This window comes from Triticum dicoccoides, chromosome 1B (genome assembly GCF_002162155.2).
Source record: "Triticum dicoccoides isolate Atlit2015 ecotype Zavitan chromosome 1B, WEW_v2.0, whole genome shotgun sequence".
In the NCBI taxonomy this organism is placed as follows: Eukaryota; Viridiplantae; Streptophyta; class Magnoliopsida; order Poales; family Poaceae; genus Triticum; species Triticum dicoccoides.
The window spans coordinates 103,996,713-104,013,530 of NC_041381.1; positions in this window are offsets into that span (position 1 = coordinate 103,996,713).

The following is a 16,818-nucleotide window of genomic DNA, read 5'->3' on the forward strand; positions in this document are numbered from 1 at the left end:
TTACCCGAACCTTCTTTGGTGGCGGTTGCGTGGGCCAGTGACGGTGCAGAGGCTTGAGGACCCTGCGGAGGTGGTATGTCACCGTGTCAGCGAGGAGGACGTGCACGTCTATCGCTACTTGTTTGCGTTGGAGCACAAGTTCTCCAATACCTGGCAGGTTCTCCAAGGATCTCACTGGAGCTATGATCCTGTGATGGTTCCTTCTCTTTGGGTGTCCACCGCCCGCGCCGATACCCGTCGTGCGCTAGGGTTTAGTTGTATTAGTGATGTTATATGTATGATACTATTCGGGATGTATTAGTGATAATATTCGACGATGTACAGATGCAAGACATGATTTACTTTTGCTTATTGAATGCATGCTTGAAGGAAATATGCCCTACAGGCAATAATAAAGTTGTTATTTATATATCCTTATATCATGATAAATGTTTACTATTCATGCTAGAATTGTATTACCCGGAAACTTAGTACATGTGTGAATATATAGACAAACTAAGTGTCACTAGTATGCCTCTACTTCACTAGCTCGTTGAATCAAAGATGGTTAAGTTTCCTAGCCATAGACATGAGTTGTCATTTGATTAACGGGTTCACATCATTTGAGAATGATGTGATTGACTTGACCCATTCCGTTAGCTTAGCATTGATTGTTTAGTATATTGCTATTGCTTTCTTCATGACTTATACATGTTCCTATGACTATGAGATTATGCAACTCCCGAATACCAGAGGAACACTTTGTGTGCTACCAACGTCACGACATAACTGGGTGATTATAAAGGTGCTCTACAGGTGTCTCCGAAGGTACTTGTTGGGTTGGCATAGATCGAGATTAGGATTTGTCACTCCGATTGGAGAGGTATCTCTGGGCCCTCTCGGTAATGCACATCACTATAAGCCTTGCAAGCAATGAAACTAATGAGTTAGTTGCGGGATGATGTATTACGGAACGAGTAAAGAGACTTGCGAGTAACGAGATTGAACTAGGTATTGAGATATCGACGATCTAATCTCGGGCAAGTAACATACTGATGACAAAGGGAACAATGTATGTTGTTATGCGGTTTGACCAATAAAGATCTTCGTAGAATACGTAGGATCCAATATGAGCATCCAGGTTCCCTATTGTTTATTGCCCGGAGACGAGTCTCGGTCATGTCTACATAGTTCTCGAACCCGTAGGGTCCGCATGCTTAACGCTCGGTGACGATCGGTAATATGAGTTTATGTGTTTTGATGTACCGAAGGTAGTTCGGAGTCCCGGAGATGATCACGGACACGACGAGGAGTCTCGAAATGGTCGAGACATAAAGATCGATATATTGGATGACTATGTTTGGACTTCGGAAGGGTTCCGGGCAAGTTTGGACAAATACCGGAGTACCGGGGGGTTACCGGACCCCCCCGGGGAGTGTAATGGGCCTATTTGGCCTTAGTGGAGAAGCGGACGGGCGGCCAGGGCAAGCCGTGCGCCCCCTCCCCCTCTAGTCCAAATTGGAAAAGGAGGGGGGGGGGGCGGCACCCCCCTTTCCTCCCCCCTCTCCCCCCTTCCCTCTCTCCTACTCTTATTCTTGGAAGGGTTGGAGTCGTACTCCAGGTGGGAGTAGGACTCCCCTTGGGGCGCTCCTAGGAGGGCCGGCCCCTCCCCCTCCTCCACTCCTTTATATACAGGGGAGGGGGCACCCCATAGACACACAATTTGATCATTTATCTTTTAGCCGTGTGCGGTGCCCCCTCCACCATAACCCACCTCAGTCATATTGTAGCAATGCTTAGGCGAAGCCCTGCATCGGTAGCTTCATCATCATCGTCATCACGACGTCGTGCTGATGAAACTCTCCCTCGACACTTTGCTAGATCGGAGTTCATGGGACGTCATCGAGCTGAACGTGTGCTGAACTCGGAGGTGCCGTGTGTTAGGTACTTGGATCGGTCGGATCGTGAAGACGTACGACTACATCAATCGCGTTGTCATAACGCTTCCGCTTACGGTCTACGAGGGTACGTGGACGATACTCTCCCCTCACGTTGCTATGCATCACCATGATCTTGCGTGTGCGTAGGATTTTTTTTGAAATTACTACGTTCCTCAACAGTGGCATCTGAGCCAGGTTTATGCGTAGATGTTATATGCTTGAGTAGAAAACAAATGAGTTGTGGGCTATACAAGTCATACTGCTTACCAGCATGTCATACTTTGATTCGGCGGTATTGTTGGATGAAGTGGCCCGGACCGACATTACGCGTACGCTTACGCGAGACTGGTTCTACCAACGTGCTTTGCACACAGGTGGCTGGCGGGTGTCAGTTTCTCCAACTTTAGTTGAATCGAGTATGGCTATGCCCGGTCCTTGTGAAGGTTAAAACATCACATACTTGAAGAAATATCATTGTGGTTTTGATGCGTAGGTAAGAACGGTTCTTGCTCAGCCCGTAGCAGTCACGTAAAACTTGCAACAACAAAGTAGAGGACGTCTAACTTGTTTTTGCAGGGCATGCTGTCATGTGATATGCTCAAGACATGATGCTAATTTTATTGTATGAGATGATCATGTTTTGTAACAAAGTTATCGGCAACTGGCAGGAGCCATATGGTTGTCGCTTTATTGTATGAAATGCAATCGCCATGTAATTGCTTTACTTTATCACTAAGCGGTAGCGATAGTCGTAGAAGCAATAGTTGGCGAGACGACAATGATGCTACGACGGAGATCAAGGTGTCGCACCGGTGACAATGGTGATCATGACGGTGCTTTGGAGATGGAGATCAAAGGCACAAGATGATGATTGAGGGAGTCCTGGATTAGGGGCTCCTCGGACGGCCGGACTATTGGACTACGAAGATACAAGATTGAAGACTTCGTCCTGTGTCTGGGTGGTACTCTCCTTTGCGTGGAAGGCAAGCTTGGCAATTTGGATATGTAGATCTCCTTCTCTGTAACCGACTCTGTGTAACCCTAGCCCCCTCCGGTGTCTATATAAACCGGAGGGTTTAGTCTGTAGGACAACAACAATCATAATCATAGGCTAGCTTCTAGGGTTTAGCCTCTACGATCTCGTGGTAGATCAACTCTTGTAATACTCGTATCATCAAGATCAATCAAGCAGGAAGTAGGGTATTACCTCCATCGAGAGGGTCCGAACCTGGGTAAAACATCGTGTCCCCTGCCTCCTGTTACCATTAGCCTTAGACGCACGGTTCGGGACCCCCTACCCGAGATCCGCCGGTTTTGACACCAACATTGGTGCTTTCATTGGGAGTTCCACTATGTCGTCACAGTAAGGCTTGATGGCTCCTTCAATCATCTACAATGATGCGATCCAGGGTGAGGTTTTCCTCCCCGGACAGATCTTCGTATTCGGCGGCTTCGCACCGCGGGCCAACTCGCTTGGCCATCTGGAGCAGATCGATAGCTACGCCCCTGGTCATCAGGTCAGGTTTGGAAGCCTGAACTACACCACCGACATCCACGGAGACTTGATCTTCGACGGATTCGAGCCCATGACAGGTGTGCCGAATAGTCACGATGAGCATGACTTAGATCTGCCATCGAACGGTGTTCAGGAGATCACACCTGTAGCTGCCCCGGCTCTTAATCTGGAGCAGATCGTGCCGTCCACGGACGGGTGGATAGATCCCACCATGGAGGACACACACTCAGCGACCATAGAGCCTAACACAGACTTCGCCTCCGATGAGGTCTGCGTCATCGGACCCCCAGACTCGTCTCCGGTCGCAGGCTCCGAACCCCGTACATCCGTGCCCATCGAGCCTGATTGGGCACCAATCATGGAGTTTACCTCTGTGGATATCTTTCAGCACTCGCCCTTGGGCGACGTGCTAAATTCATTAAAATCCCTCGCCCTATCAGGAGACTCTTGGCCGAACTATGTCCGGCTTGAGTGGGAAGCGGACGATGAAGAAATTCGTTACCCACCCACCACCCACTTGATAGCCACTGTCGATGACTTAACCGACATGCTTGATTTCAACTCCGAAGAAATCGACGGTATGGACGACGACGCCAGAGAAGAACAGGAACAACCGCCCACAGGGCGCTGGATAGCCGCCTCATCATATGATATATATATGGTGGACACACCCAAAGAAAGCAATGGCGGCGAGGCAACGGAGGATAACCCCTTGAGATACAATCTAAGCGCCAACGTCAGCGGCGCCGCTCTAAGCTCCACCATAGCAAAAATAGTGATACCGGCACAGGAGACAATAGCACTCTGGATAATGCCGAAGACGAAAACAATCCCGCCCAGCCAAGCGTCGAGCAAGCCGGACGGGAGGATGGGCAAGTTAGCCCTGATGAGCAGGCAATGGATGGAGAATCGGAGGACGACAATTACATGCCACTCTCCGATGATGAGGTAAGCCTCGGCGATGAACAATTCATCGTGCCTGAGGATCTCGTCGAGCAGGAGCAGTTCAAGCGCCGGCTTATAGCCACTGCAAAAAGCCTGAAGAAAAAGCAGCAGCAGCTTCAAGCTGATCAAGATCTGCTAACTGGTAGATGGACCGAGGTCATGGCAGCCAAGGAATACGGACTCGAGCGCCCAACCAAAAGTTACCCAAAACGTAGGTTGCTACCTCAACTCGAGGAGGAAGCATTAAAGCCTACACTACCAGCACAGGATGCGGCTGACCGGCCACCTCGTGGCCGAGACAAAGCGGCGTATCAGCCCAAAGTCCAGCCTGCACCCTGTTGCCAAACAAGCAAAAACACGAAGGCCCGGGGCTACACGCATGACCTGCAAGACAAATTGGAAAACAAAGCAGGACAGTCAAGATCGATCTACGGATCATGGGGGCATGCCCCAACGCGTGACGATGATCATCACGCCAGATATACTAAGAACAAATCCAGGCAGGCCGAATACAACAGACCAGACTCATTTGAACTGCGTCGTGATGTAGCCCGGCATAGAGGCACCACACAGTCCCTATGCTTCACTGACGAAGTAATGGATCATGAATTCCTAGAAGGGTTTAAACCCGTGAATATTGAATCATACAATGGTACAACAGACCCTGCGGTATGGATTGAAGATTTCCTTCTCCACATTCACATGGCCCGCGGTGATGATCTACATGCCATCAAGTACCTCCCACTAAAACTCAAAGGACCAGCTCGGCATTGGCTGAATAGCCTGCCGCCAAACTTCATGGCAGTTGGGAGAACCTGGAAGACGCATTCTGTTGGGGATACTACCACTAGGCATAAACCGGCCTACTTGGGCCGGGTTAATTTCATTAGTGGTATAAGCAGATGAAGGCCCAAGGCCTATAGTCGGTTTAGAATCTGTAGCCGTAAACCGACCTGATGTGTAACTTGTATTGTAAGTTAGGAATAGAAAGATACCAACCGGGATACGAGTATGAACCGGTTGGGACTCTATGGACCGACGGGCGTCACCCGTGTATATAAGGGGACGACCCGACGGCAGTTCAGGGACAACCACAACTCGAGCCTAGGCGAAGCTTGTTTGCTCCCTAGCCATCGAGATCATATCAATTCCATCACAACTAGACGTAGGCTTTTACCTTCATCGAAGGGGCCGAACTAGTATAAAACCCTCGTGTCTTTGTGTCCGCTGTAACCCCTTCAAGTAAACCCGTGGCGATGGCTCCACGACTAAGTCCTTTCACTAGGACATCTGCCGTGACAAATCCACGACAGTTGGCGCCCACCGTGGGGCTATCGCACGATGGTTTGACGATCTTGGAGGGCAAGCTCAAGGGACTCGAGGGCTATGTTGTGGGCCGGATGACCAAGAGTCGTCGGGGCAGGATCTACATCGACGACGCAGGATGGGGTCCCGAGGCCGATTCGATCGAGTACGGGTACCGGGTCCCCTTTGGTGGCATACACGTTTTCATTGGCAAAATCGGTGAGCCTGGGCCTGAGCCGGACATCTGCACCAACCTCATCGAGATGGCTCAGCGTGCGAGATCTACCTGGGCTAAACCGGCTGTGAAGCGTGTCTTCGTTGGAGTCATCCACGAAGGAGAGCGTGAGGACGAATCAGAACACGGTAGCGAGACCGTCGTCTATTCCGATGACGAGTCCTCGACCGAAGAGACCGAATCGCTGTACCAGTTGCAAGACGACCAGATTAGGGGCTGTTCCGATGGCGACAGTATTCCGGACCCCCCGGGCCAGGTCAACCGGGTTGGAATATTCATGGCCGGCACACAGGCGGCGAATCACTCTTCGACCGCCGCAGCAATGCTCTTCGGATCGGCAGCAACAGCAGCAGCAGGGTCAGGAGGCCTTGTGCGCCCGCCGGTTCAAGTTCTATCTGATCTGTTTGATGCACTAGCCGCGCTTATGGCAGAGGACAATCCGGCGGATCAGGAGGCCCATAATGCAGAAATTGCGAAGGTGAGAGAGCAGATCGTGCAAGCCAAAGCGGATCTGGCAGCAGAAAAAGACAGGATGGCTGCAGAGCGGGCCGCTTTGGACGGCCAGGCCTATAAACTCATGCTTGACCAGAACGCATCACAGGAGGTTTTGAAGCGGAAGCACAGATCACGCCTGCCGTTAGGGTTTGACCCCCGAAATCTCTTTCACACTCCAGGGGCTGGACCCAGTAATCCGCCGCAGTACCCGGAGACAAACCGGATTGAGGCACCAGGACCAGGGGCGACGGTCCAACCTCGCCTGATGGAACCTCCTCACGAAAACATTGTGGTTCCTCCGCCGGTCCAGACGCCCCCGGGTCATTATTGGAATCCTATGGACAACCTTGTTGCGGCCGCTGCACGGTTAGAGGCCATCCCAGTCGAAGGGGATTCTCCGCAAGCGATAGAGACGCGCAGGGTTAAGGAGCTTCTCCAGACTGCGCTGATTCAGCAGGAAGCATATTCGTACAGCCGTGATCGGATCCACTCTACACCCCGTCCAAGCCGGAGTTATAGCAGGCGCTTGAATGAACCCGCCGTATCGAGCAATGCGCGAGGCCGTGAAGCAGCCTGTGGCGATAGCCCGGCAGGCGGTGTCCGCGATGCGCAGGATGTGGTGGACCGGGCCCGAGCACAAAGGGAGGTCGAGTTAGCAGCCCAGGATAATGCGGGTCAACTTACGCCGTTTCGTTCTACCACCTTCGCCGGACTAGGAATCACATCTGCTTTGGGTAGTGCCTTGCTTAATCCCTGCTTTACATAATGTGCGCCTGCCCAAAGATTTCAAGGGTCCACGCAAGGTGCCGAATTACACCGCTGATTTACCCCCTGAAGCATGGGTACAGAGTTATGAGATGGCCATGGAAATGCTGGACGTGGATGAGGCCGCATGTGCAAAATACTTCACCATGATGCTTGAGGGCACGGCTCGTACTTGGTTAAAGAGCCTACCACCCAATTCTATCAGCTCATGGGCCCAGTTGCGGGCCTGGTTTATACAGAATTTTAAGGATACATGTAAGCAGCCCAAGTCCATAGTAGACCTGGCGGCTTGTGTCCAGGAGGAAGGAGAATCAACGACCCATTGGGTGCGCCGCGTTTCAGAAATTTTGCACTCGTCTGACAGGATTAATGCTGACTCTGCGATCTTAACTCTGGAAGGCAACTGCCGGTTTGAGCCTCTAAAATTGAAGTTGGGACGCATGAAGCGGTTCTGTAACGACATGGGAACCCTCATGGCCGCTTTAGTGAAGTATGCCGATTCGGACAGTACCAAGGATCCCGAGCCTAATGATGATGAAGCAGGGAAGGGAAAGAAGAATAGCAACTCCAAACAGCAGCAGTACAAACTAGCGGGTCATGGAAACGGAGGCAAGCACAAGGTGTATGGTAGCGTGGACTTTGTGGCCAACACTAATGCATAGGACAGGTGGCAGCGGCGCAGAGGTAAAGCGGCAAATCGTAATGGGGCTCCCAATCCTAACACAAGCCGTTTGAACTATTTGTTGAATCAGCCTTGCCCGAAGCACGGGACGAAGGAGGCGCCGGCTAACCATCTTTGGAAAGATTGTTATATCATGCAGGAGTTCAAAAACTCTAATGCTTTCCGGTATGATCACGGATCAGGTGGCGGTTCAGGATCCGGTTTCCATGGGCCGGATCACGATGGAGCTTCCGGTTCAGGTCGCAATCAGGGCGGTCACAATCACCAGAATAATCAGAATAGCCAGCAGCAGCAGCAGCAATCGGGTTATCAGAGCCAGCCAAAACAGTTGAACAATGGGCAGTATCATGTTTTCACAACTAGTTTGGATAAACGCGACCGAAAACTCCACAGGCGAGCGGTGAATTCTGTTGAACCGGCCTTACCACGTTACTTGCGCTGGTCGGAGCAGCCTATCGTGTGGAGCAGAGAGGATCACCCGCCCCAGGTTGATAATCCGGGCCAGCTAGCATTAGTGGTAGACCCTTAGGTGGGGGGTTATAAATTCACCAAGGTACTCATGGATGGAGGAAGTAGTATTAACATATTGTACTATGAGACATTCCGCCGCATGGGTTTAACAGACAAAGATCTCAGACCGTCGAATACGGTGTTCCATGGTGTGGTGCCTGGCAAATCTGCGTATCCTGTTGGTAAGATAGCCCTGGATGTGGCCTTTGGGGACGATCACGACTCCCGGTCGGAAAAACTAACATTTGAGGTGGTGAAGATCCGGAGCCCGTATCACGCCTTGTTTGGCCGGCCGGCTTACGCCAAGTTCATGGCGCGGCCTTGTTATATCTACTTGCAGCTCAAGATGCCGGGTTACAAGGGGACCATAATGGTTCATGGGAGCCATAGGGTCGCTTTGGAATGTGAGGAAGGTGATGCGGCTTATGCAGAGTCAGTCTGTGCCACGGAGGAGTTGAAGTATTATAAGGACAATGTTGATCCGGCGGATATGACCCCTTTAAAGAAGCCAACTATAGAGCATGATTCAGATCTGAAGTTCAAATCGGCAGCTGAGACCAAGCTTGTTGACTTCGTGCCCGGCGATTCGTCCAAGTAGTTCACTATCAGTGCCAACCTGGATCCCAAATAGGAAAGCGCGCTCATCGAGTTCATCCATGAGAATCGGGACATTTTTGCATGGAAGCCGTCTGACATGCCAGGTGTACCGAGGGAACTCGCTGAGCACACTCTTAATGTGGATCCTAAGTATAAACCGGTGAAACAGTTCCTCCGCCGATTTAACGAAGAAAGATGCAAAGCCATTGGAGAGGAAGTGGCCAGGCTTTTAGCAGCTGGTTTTATTATTGAGGTGTTCCATCCAGAGTGGCTTGCTAATCCGGTGCTGGTTCTTAAGAAAAACGGCACTTGGCGTATGTGTGTGGACTACACAGATCTTAACAAAGCCTGTCCGGCAGATCCTTTTGCCCTCCCCCGTATTGACCAGATCATTGATGCCACGGCGGGTTGTGAGCATTTGAGTTTTTTGGATGCATACTCTGGATATCATCAGATCAAGATGGCGGTTAAGGACCAGGAGAAAACAGCATTTATTACTCCCTTTGGAGCCTTCTGCTATGTATCTATGACCTTCGGGCTCAAGAGTGCCCAAGCCACCTATCAACGGTGTATACAGAATTGCCTGCATAAACAGATCAGCCGTAATGTGCACGCCTATGTGGATGATATTGTAGTGAAGTCAAGAGAGAAGGAGACGCTGGTGGATGATTTGAAGGAGACCTTTGACAACTTGTGAGTTTACAAGATGATGCTTAATCCGGCCAAGAGTGTCTTTGGTGTTCCGGCAGGCAAGTTACTGGGTTTCCTGGTGTCTAACAGAGGAATCGAGGCTAACCCGGAGAAGATTACGGCTATTACATCCCTAGCTAAACCAAAATGTATCAATGATGTTCAGCGTTTGGCGGGCCGGATCGCTGCACTAAGCCGGTTTATCAGCCGCCTCGGAGAGAAGGCCATTCCTTTGTACCAAATGCTGAGGAAGACCGACCATTTCATTTGGAGTCCGGCTGCTGATGAAGCATTTGAGGACCTGAAGCGGCAGTTAGCCAATCCGCCTGTTCTTGCAGCTCCGGTCGACAAGGAGCCACTATTATTATACGTAGCGGCCAATGCTCGGGCAGTTAGCGTGGCTATTGTGGTGGAACGCAAAGAGGCAGGCAAGGAATATCCGGTTCAGCGGCCGGTTTATTATATCAGCGAGGTGCTTATTGAATCCAAGCAAAGGTATCCGCATTGGCAGAAGCTGGTCTATGGTGTTTTTATGGCCAGTCGGAAGTTGAAGCAGTATTTTCAAGGGCACCCCATCACAGTGGTCAGTTCAGCTCCCTTGGGTGATATTATACAGAACCGGGAGGCGACTGGCCGGATTGCCAAGTGGGCTATAGAGCTTGGGCCACACGGACTGAAGTACGTGCCTCGGACGGCAGTGAAGTCTCAAGCACTTGTTGATTTCATCAATGACTGGACGGAGTTACAAGCACCAGAGGAGAAGCCGGATCACACATATTGGACTATTCATTTTGATGGATCCAGGCAATTGGAAGGCTCGGGGGCTGGAGTCGTATTAACTTCCTCACGAGGTGATAAGTTTTGTTATGTTCTCCGCTTAATGTTCCCTTGTACTAATAATGCAGCTGAGTACGAAGCCTTGCTCCATGGTCTCCGGATGGCTAAGGAGATGAATTTAAGCCGGGTTAAGTGCTTTGGTGACTCGGACCAAGTGGCTCAACAGGTGTCTGGCACTTGGGATTCTAAGGACCCGCTCATGGCTGCATATCGTCGGGAAGTGGATAATATTGCAGGTTGTTTCAAGGGTTATCAAGTGGATCATGTGGACCGTCGGAAGAATGAAGCGGCGGATGCTTTAAGCCGGTTGGGCTCTCAGCGTAAACCGGTCCCGCCTAACGTCTTTTTAGACGTGTTGCACAACCCGTCAGTCAAGCTCCCAGGTGAGGTGGATTTGGCTATCCCTGATCCAGAGGTTCAATTGGTGGCAGCCCTGCATGTTATTCCGGATTGGACAGTTCCTTATCTTGTGTACATGAACCGGGGGGAGTTACCAGAGGATGAGATTCTGGCCAGGCAGATAGTCCGGCGATCCAAGTCTATGACGATTGTCAATGGTGAATTACATCATTGCAGTGTATCAGGGGCGTTTCAACGTTGTGTTTCTCCTGAGGAAGGCTGTGAAATCTTAAGAGAAATCCATGAAGGGGATTGTGGACACCACGCCGGTTCAAAGTCTCTGGTGGCAAAGGCGTTTTGTCACGGGTTCTACTGGTTGACAGCGCATGCTGACGCGGAGGACTTGGTTAAACGGTGTGATGGATGTCAAAAATTTTCAAGGCGTGCTCATGTGCCGGCTCAAGAATTGAGGATGATCCCAATAACATGGCCGTTTGCAACTTGGGGGCTGGATATGGTTGGGCCTTTTAAAAGATCCAAGGATAAGAAAACCCACCTTTTGGTGGCAGTTGACAAATTTACCAAGTGGATTGAAGCGGAGCCTGTCAGCAAGTGTGATGCAGCAACAGCGGTGCAGTTCATCAAGAAGGTGATTTTCTGGTTTGGTTTTCCACACAGTATCATTACTGACAATGGTACCAATTTATCCAAGGGCGCTATGAAGGAGTTCTGTGAACGTGAACACATCCGACTTGACGTGTCGTCAGTGGCACACCCCCAGTCCAATGGACAGGCAGAACGAGCTAATCAGGAAATCTTGCGAGGCATCAAACCCCGGCTTATGGTCCCATCGCAAAGAACACCAGGATGTTGGGTTGAAGAGCTACCATCTGTGTTATGGAGTATCAATACTACGCCAAACCGGTCCACAGGATACACGCCATTTTTCATGGTCTATGGAGCAGAGGCAGTTCTCCCTAGTGACATCCGGCACGATTCGCCTCGTGTGGCAGCTTATGTTGAAGCAGACAATGAGACAGCACGGCAAGACGCTTTCGACCAATTGGACGAGGAGCGTGATATAGCGGCTGCCCGTTTGGCGATTTACCAGCAAGATCTTCGTCACTATCACAGTCGCCGGGTTAGAACCAGAACTTTTCAAGAAGGAGATTTGGTGCTTCGCCTCATCCAAGATCAAACGGATATGCACAAGTTATCCCCACCTTGGGAGGGACCTTTCATGGTCAGCAAGAATTTGCACAACGGGTCGTACTATTTGATTGATATTTGAGGGCATAAAGACTCACGTACATCAGAGAAGGAGACCAACAGGCCGTGGAATATAGCTTATCTTCGGCCTTACTATACTTGAGCCATCGGCTCTATCTATGTACATATCATGACAATGTATATATTATCTTTGATATATCAAACCGGAGCCTCAGCTAAAGCGGGGTCTCTGTCTTTCTCATCATGCGAGGTTACACGGAGTGGTTCTGTTTAAAGCGGCCTCCGGTTTACCCCTTGACATTTGTTTTTTATATCACTGGGGGCCTTGGTCGTGTCCGAACCAACGAACACCCTTTGATAGGCAACAACCACCAGATCATTTGGGGACATGGTCAAGTCTGAACCAGTCACGCCTCTTGGTCGGCCTAAGGCCACAAAATCACTTGGGGGCATGGTCGAACCCGAACCATTGCCACGCCTCTTGATCTGGCATATATGCCACGAATCATTTGGGGACCTGGCTGACTTGAATCATTGTCACTCCTATTGGGGGCCTTGATCCTGTCCGACCATGGTAATACCATCTGATCAGCTCAGTATAGCATATTTTTGCAAATGGTTTTTATCATTACTTTGCTTCCATGTTATTTTCATGGTTTGTTTATTCTTTGCTTTTGTCGGATTTCTTTTATGTCGACAAACACCTTTTTTCCGATTCAGCCGATGGATTTGATTCCCCTTTAATCCGGAGGAGTATGCCCGGTTTACCTTTTTCCTGTTAACATCATGGAGTAACAAGGGGGCTCGTATTGATTCAGTACGGTTTATACGGGAGCTATTTTCTCCCACCTTTTTTTTGACGGTAATGGTTTATAAAACCGCCGCCTCAGGCTTGGCTAAGCCAGCTTCATACCCAAACATGGCAGGTATTTATGTATCATATATTTGTTATATTTCTGATACACATATCAGGATCATAAACCGGCTGGCGGTATAACTGCCACCGAAGTTCAAATTTTTCTGATTGCAGGAAATATGAATTGGAGTTCTTCAAACGAAAGCTTCAGTACTTATGCACGAAGGCATATTCCAGTTAGAAGCATTAACTATCCTATTACAGGGTAGCACGGTACCCAAATAAGATCATTGTTCTTTTCGGAAGGTATTACAAACAGATCTCCAAACCGGCTTCTGGTTCAAGCCTGCTCCTCATCCTCCGCCGCTTCAGCTTCCTCGTCTCTACCCATTGGCTGGAAATCAACAGTGGTCCAGTCGATTCCCATTAAAGCTTGGAAAACAGCCTCTTCATGGACCAGGGAAGACGGTTCAATATCAGGGGCATAAGTGTGCTTACGGATTGGAGGGATAAGATTCTCCGCTTCAACAGTTGGGGAAGGCACTCGCTTGTTTTGCTCGTTATATTGCGCTTGATAATGCGTCAAATCTGCCTCTTCAGCTAGCTGGCAAGCCAGAGGGCGCACTGCACGGTTTATTGCCCTTAAGTCCTCTTCGTTGAATTCAGAACCATCTTATTTCAGGCTGGGATAGCCTTGAGCTGTTTCCGCAGGATCAAAATCTGGCACCCATGCCTTTGCCCGGATTAAGGCATTGATGGCTCCGGTTCGGGCAGCGGATTTTTTCAGCTCCTCAATCCAGGCTGGAAGCATTGACAACTTGCTAAGAGTGTCCTGGATTAACGAGGGTGCTGGGTTGTTGTGAGAAGCTGTGGTGATGATCCGTTGGGCTCCGGTATACAATTGTTCCACCAAGGTGTAGGCAGCTTTCAATTTCTTCCGCACATCATTTCCTAAGTGCCCAATACGTGTGCCTACAACAATATTGGAATGGTCTCAAACCGGATTTACGCTACAACAGGTTCAAATTATCACAGAAGTTACAAGGAGCTTACCAAAGATTGCAGCAGTCATGGAGTGTATTTGCCGCTGTACGGCCGTCAGTTCATCCACCACCGGTTTAAGGGCAGCTTCAGCATTTGCCGCTCTTTTGGTTAAACCGGCCTTCTCAGTGGCCCAGTCAGCCCGCTCTTTCTTGAAGCCTTCTTTCAGCCGTTCAGCAGTGCTCAAAGCGCTGGTTAATTCTTGCTTTGCCTTATCTGTTTCAGCCTGCTGGGTTTTCAAGGCCTCTTGCAAATCGGCAACTCGGTCCTCCTTGATTTTCACCTCATCCTACACACAGACAGCGTTTAAGCTTTGCACAGGCGATCCAAGGAGTTGAAGTATCAACCACATAACAAAGTTATATGCCTGATACTTGGGGGCTAATGCACCTTCAATTGTTATATATTATTCGATCACAAAGTCCCAAGCTCAATACAAGTATTCAACTTGGCACTTGGGGGCTAATGGCTATTTGATCAAGTTATGTTCTAAGGACAGTTCTCTATTGGAGTCCCGGTTTACTTATGTTAAGTTAGACCGGTTCTTGCGGGCTATACCGATCGGTTTCAAGAATGTTCAGGATCAAGTCCCGGTTTGACCAACGTTACAAACCGGCCCTTGGGGGCTAGAAGGTTGGAGGTAATGGCAGCAAGGAAAAAAAGTAAGTTACCTCAAATTTATCCCTCATCATTTTGACCAGGCCAGCTTCACAGTCACGGCTAGTGTAAAGCCGGTTTAAATAGCCGGAGTGAAGATCTTGGGCACTCAGAGTAGCATATGTCTCTAGTTCAACATCCCATTTTCCTTTGTTCAAAGCGGAAAAATCCTCTTTGATGGTATGCTTGGTAAGGGTGACAGGATTCCCGGGTTCAGAGCGGCCCACACTGGTAATCACAACATCATCATCTTTGGACTCGCCAGTTTGTGTTGGTGCGGCCGTTTGGTCAGCAGGAGTGTGGGATTTCTCAATCTGGATGGAGCTGGCAGGCGGATCGGCAGAGGCTGGAGTATTAACAAGCCCTTCTTCGGGAATAACATCGTCTTGCAAAGGAGGATCATTGGGGATATCTTCAGAAGTAAACATTTCACGATCCGGCGCTTGGTCATGTTCTGGGGCTACATCTTCTTCAGCCGCTTTATCCAGGCGGGCCTTCTTGCTTGGTTTCGGTTTAGCCCTGAAAGAAAAACAAAAAGTCAAGGAAAAGCATAAGCCATTATGCGGTATACTGGAAGCATATGTTCAGTTTAACTTACCCAGCGACTGTTTTCAAAGGTGATAGCTGAGTGGCTGACGATTCACCAGACGATGAATGAGAAGTGACCTGATAATCGGAGTCGGATGGATTAAGAGGTTGACGGAAGAAAGCCGCTTTACGATTTAAATCAATAAAAAGGTCAGAGACCTCGGAGCGGCGTTTTCGAACCGGACTGTTTGGTAAACCGGCAGAGGTAACTACCTGGCCACTGTGCCGGGTTGTGCGGCGAGCTTCGTGTTGCTGGGTCTTCATAAGAAATTGGGAATCCAGATAAGCAAGAGGATGAGAAAATTTAACTTTTCGGTTTGCCCGGCGAAATTTTGGCAAAGGCAAGATTTCTGAATCGGAAGAGAGAATGGTTACCTCAACGAAACCCGCATTGCTGGCTTCAGCGTCATCCTGACAAGCATTATCATCAATAAGGCATGTAAAAAGCAAGCCAAGTGAATCAAGTTCTACCTCAAGATCCGGATTACCCACATCATCATCAATGGCTAGGTCAGATGAAGCGGTGGTTTTTCTCTTATGATCTGGTTTCTTGATAACCTTGGTCTTGGGCCGGGTTGGCCGTCCTGCCTTCTCCGTTTTGTCTTGAGGAAGTTTCTTGCTCCAAAACGGATTATCGCCCTGGATCAGCAGTAATTAAATGTTAAACATATAAAACAGTAACCGGTTCAACAATAGAGCAATTAAAATATTACCGCTGGCGGTTTGTTGGTGGTGCAGTAAGGAGGCAGACCGGTTTGAGCACAGAGGTGCTCCGGTTCATTCAACATCTTTTTCACAGATTCTGTGACTTCGTCATCAGGGAGTTGGATTTTAGTGTGCCGGAGTGGGTCATCGACACTATCAGTATACTTGCACATCAAATTGGGGCGCCGGCTTAGAGGAAAAATGCTCCATGATATCCAGCAGCGTGCAAGGTCTATTCCTGTTAAACCATTGGCCATGGAGGCCCGTAGCTTGGACAGTTGAGGAGCATATTTAATTCTCTCCTTGGCGCTTAGCCTTTGTGGAAAAGGGTGAGTGTTGCTGAGCCGTTCCGGACGGAAGCCAGGCAAGGGATTTTCATTGTCAGGGGAGGTATCCTTGCAATAAAACCAAGTTGCGTTCCACTCCTTGGGGTGAGTATGGAGTTTGACGTGGGGATAGGTGATTTCTTTCCTTTTCTGAATGGCCATACCGCCCAGTTCGGTATTAGGGCCATCGGTGAATTCAGTGCGACGGTTTAAATGAAAGAGATCTCTAAACAATTCGACTGAAGGCTCCTCTTGAAAGTATACCTCAGAAAGCACTTGAAAGTGGCATAGATTGGTAACAGAGTTGGGGCCAATATCCTGTGGACGGAGCTGAAAATTGGCTAACACATCCCGCTAAAATTTAGAGCCGGGCGGTTTGAAGCCCCGGGCCATATGATCTGCGAAGACCACGACCTCTCCTTCCTGGGGCGTGGGAGGACATTCATCTCCAGGAACCCTCCAGTGGATCGTATCTTTACTATCCAAAGCGCCGATCAGGACTAGATCGTCCAACTGTGATTCTGTGACGCGAGAGGGAACCTAGTTGCACTCATACACTTGTTTTGCCATGATGAGATCT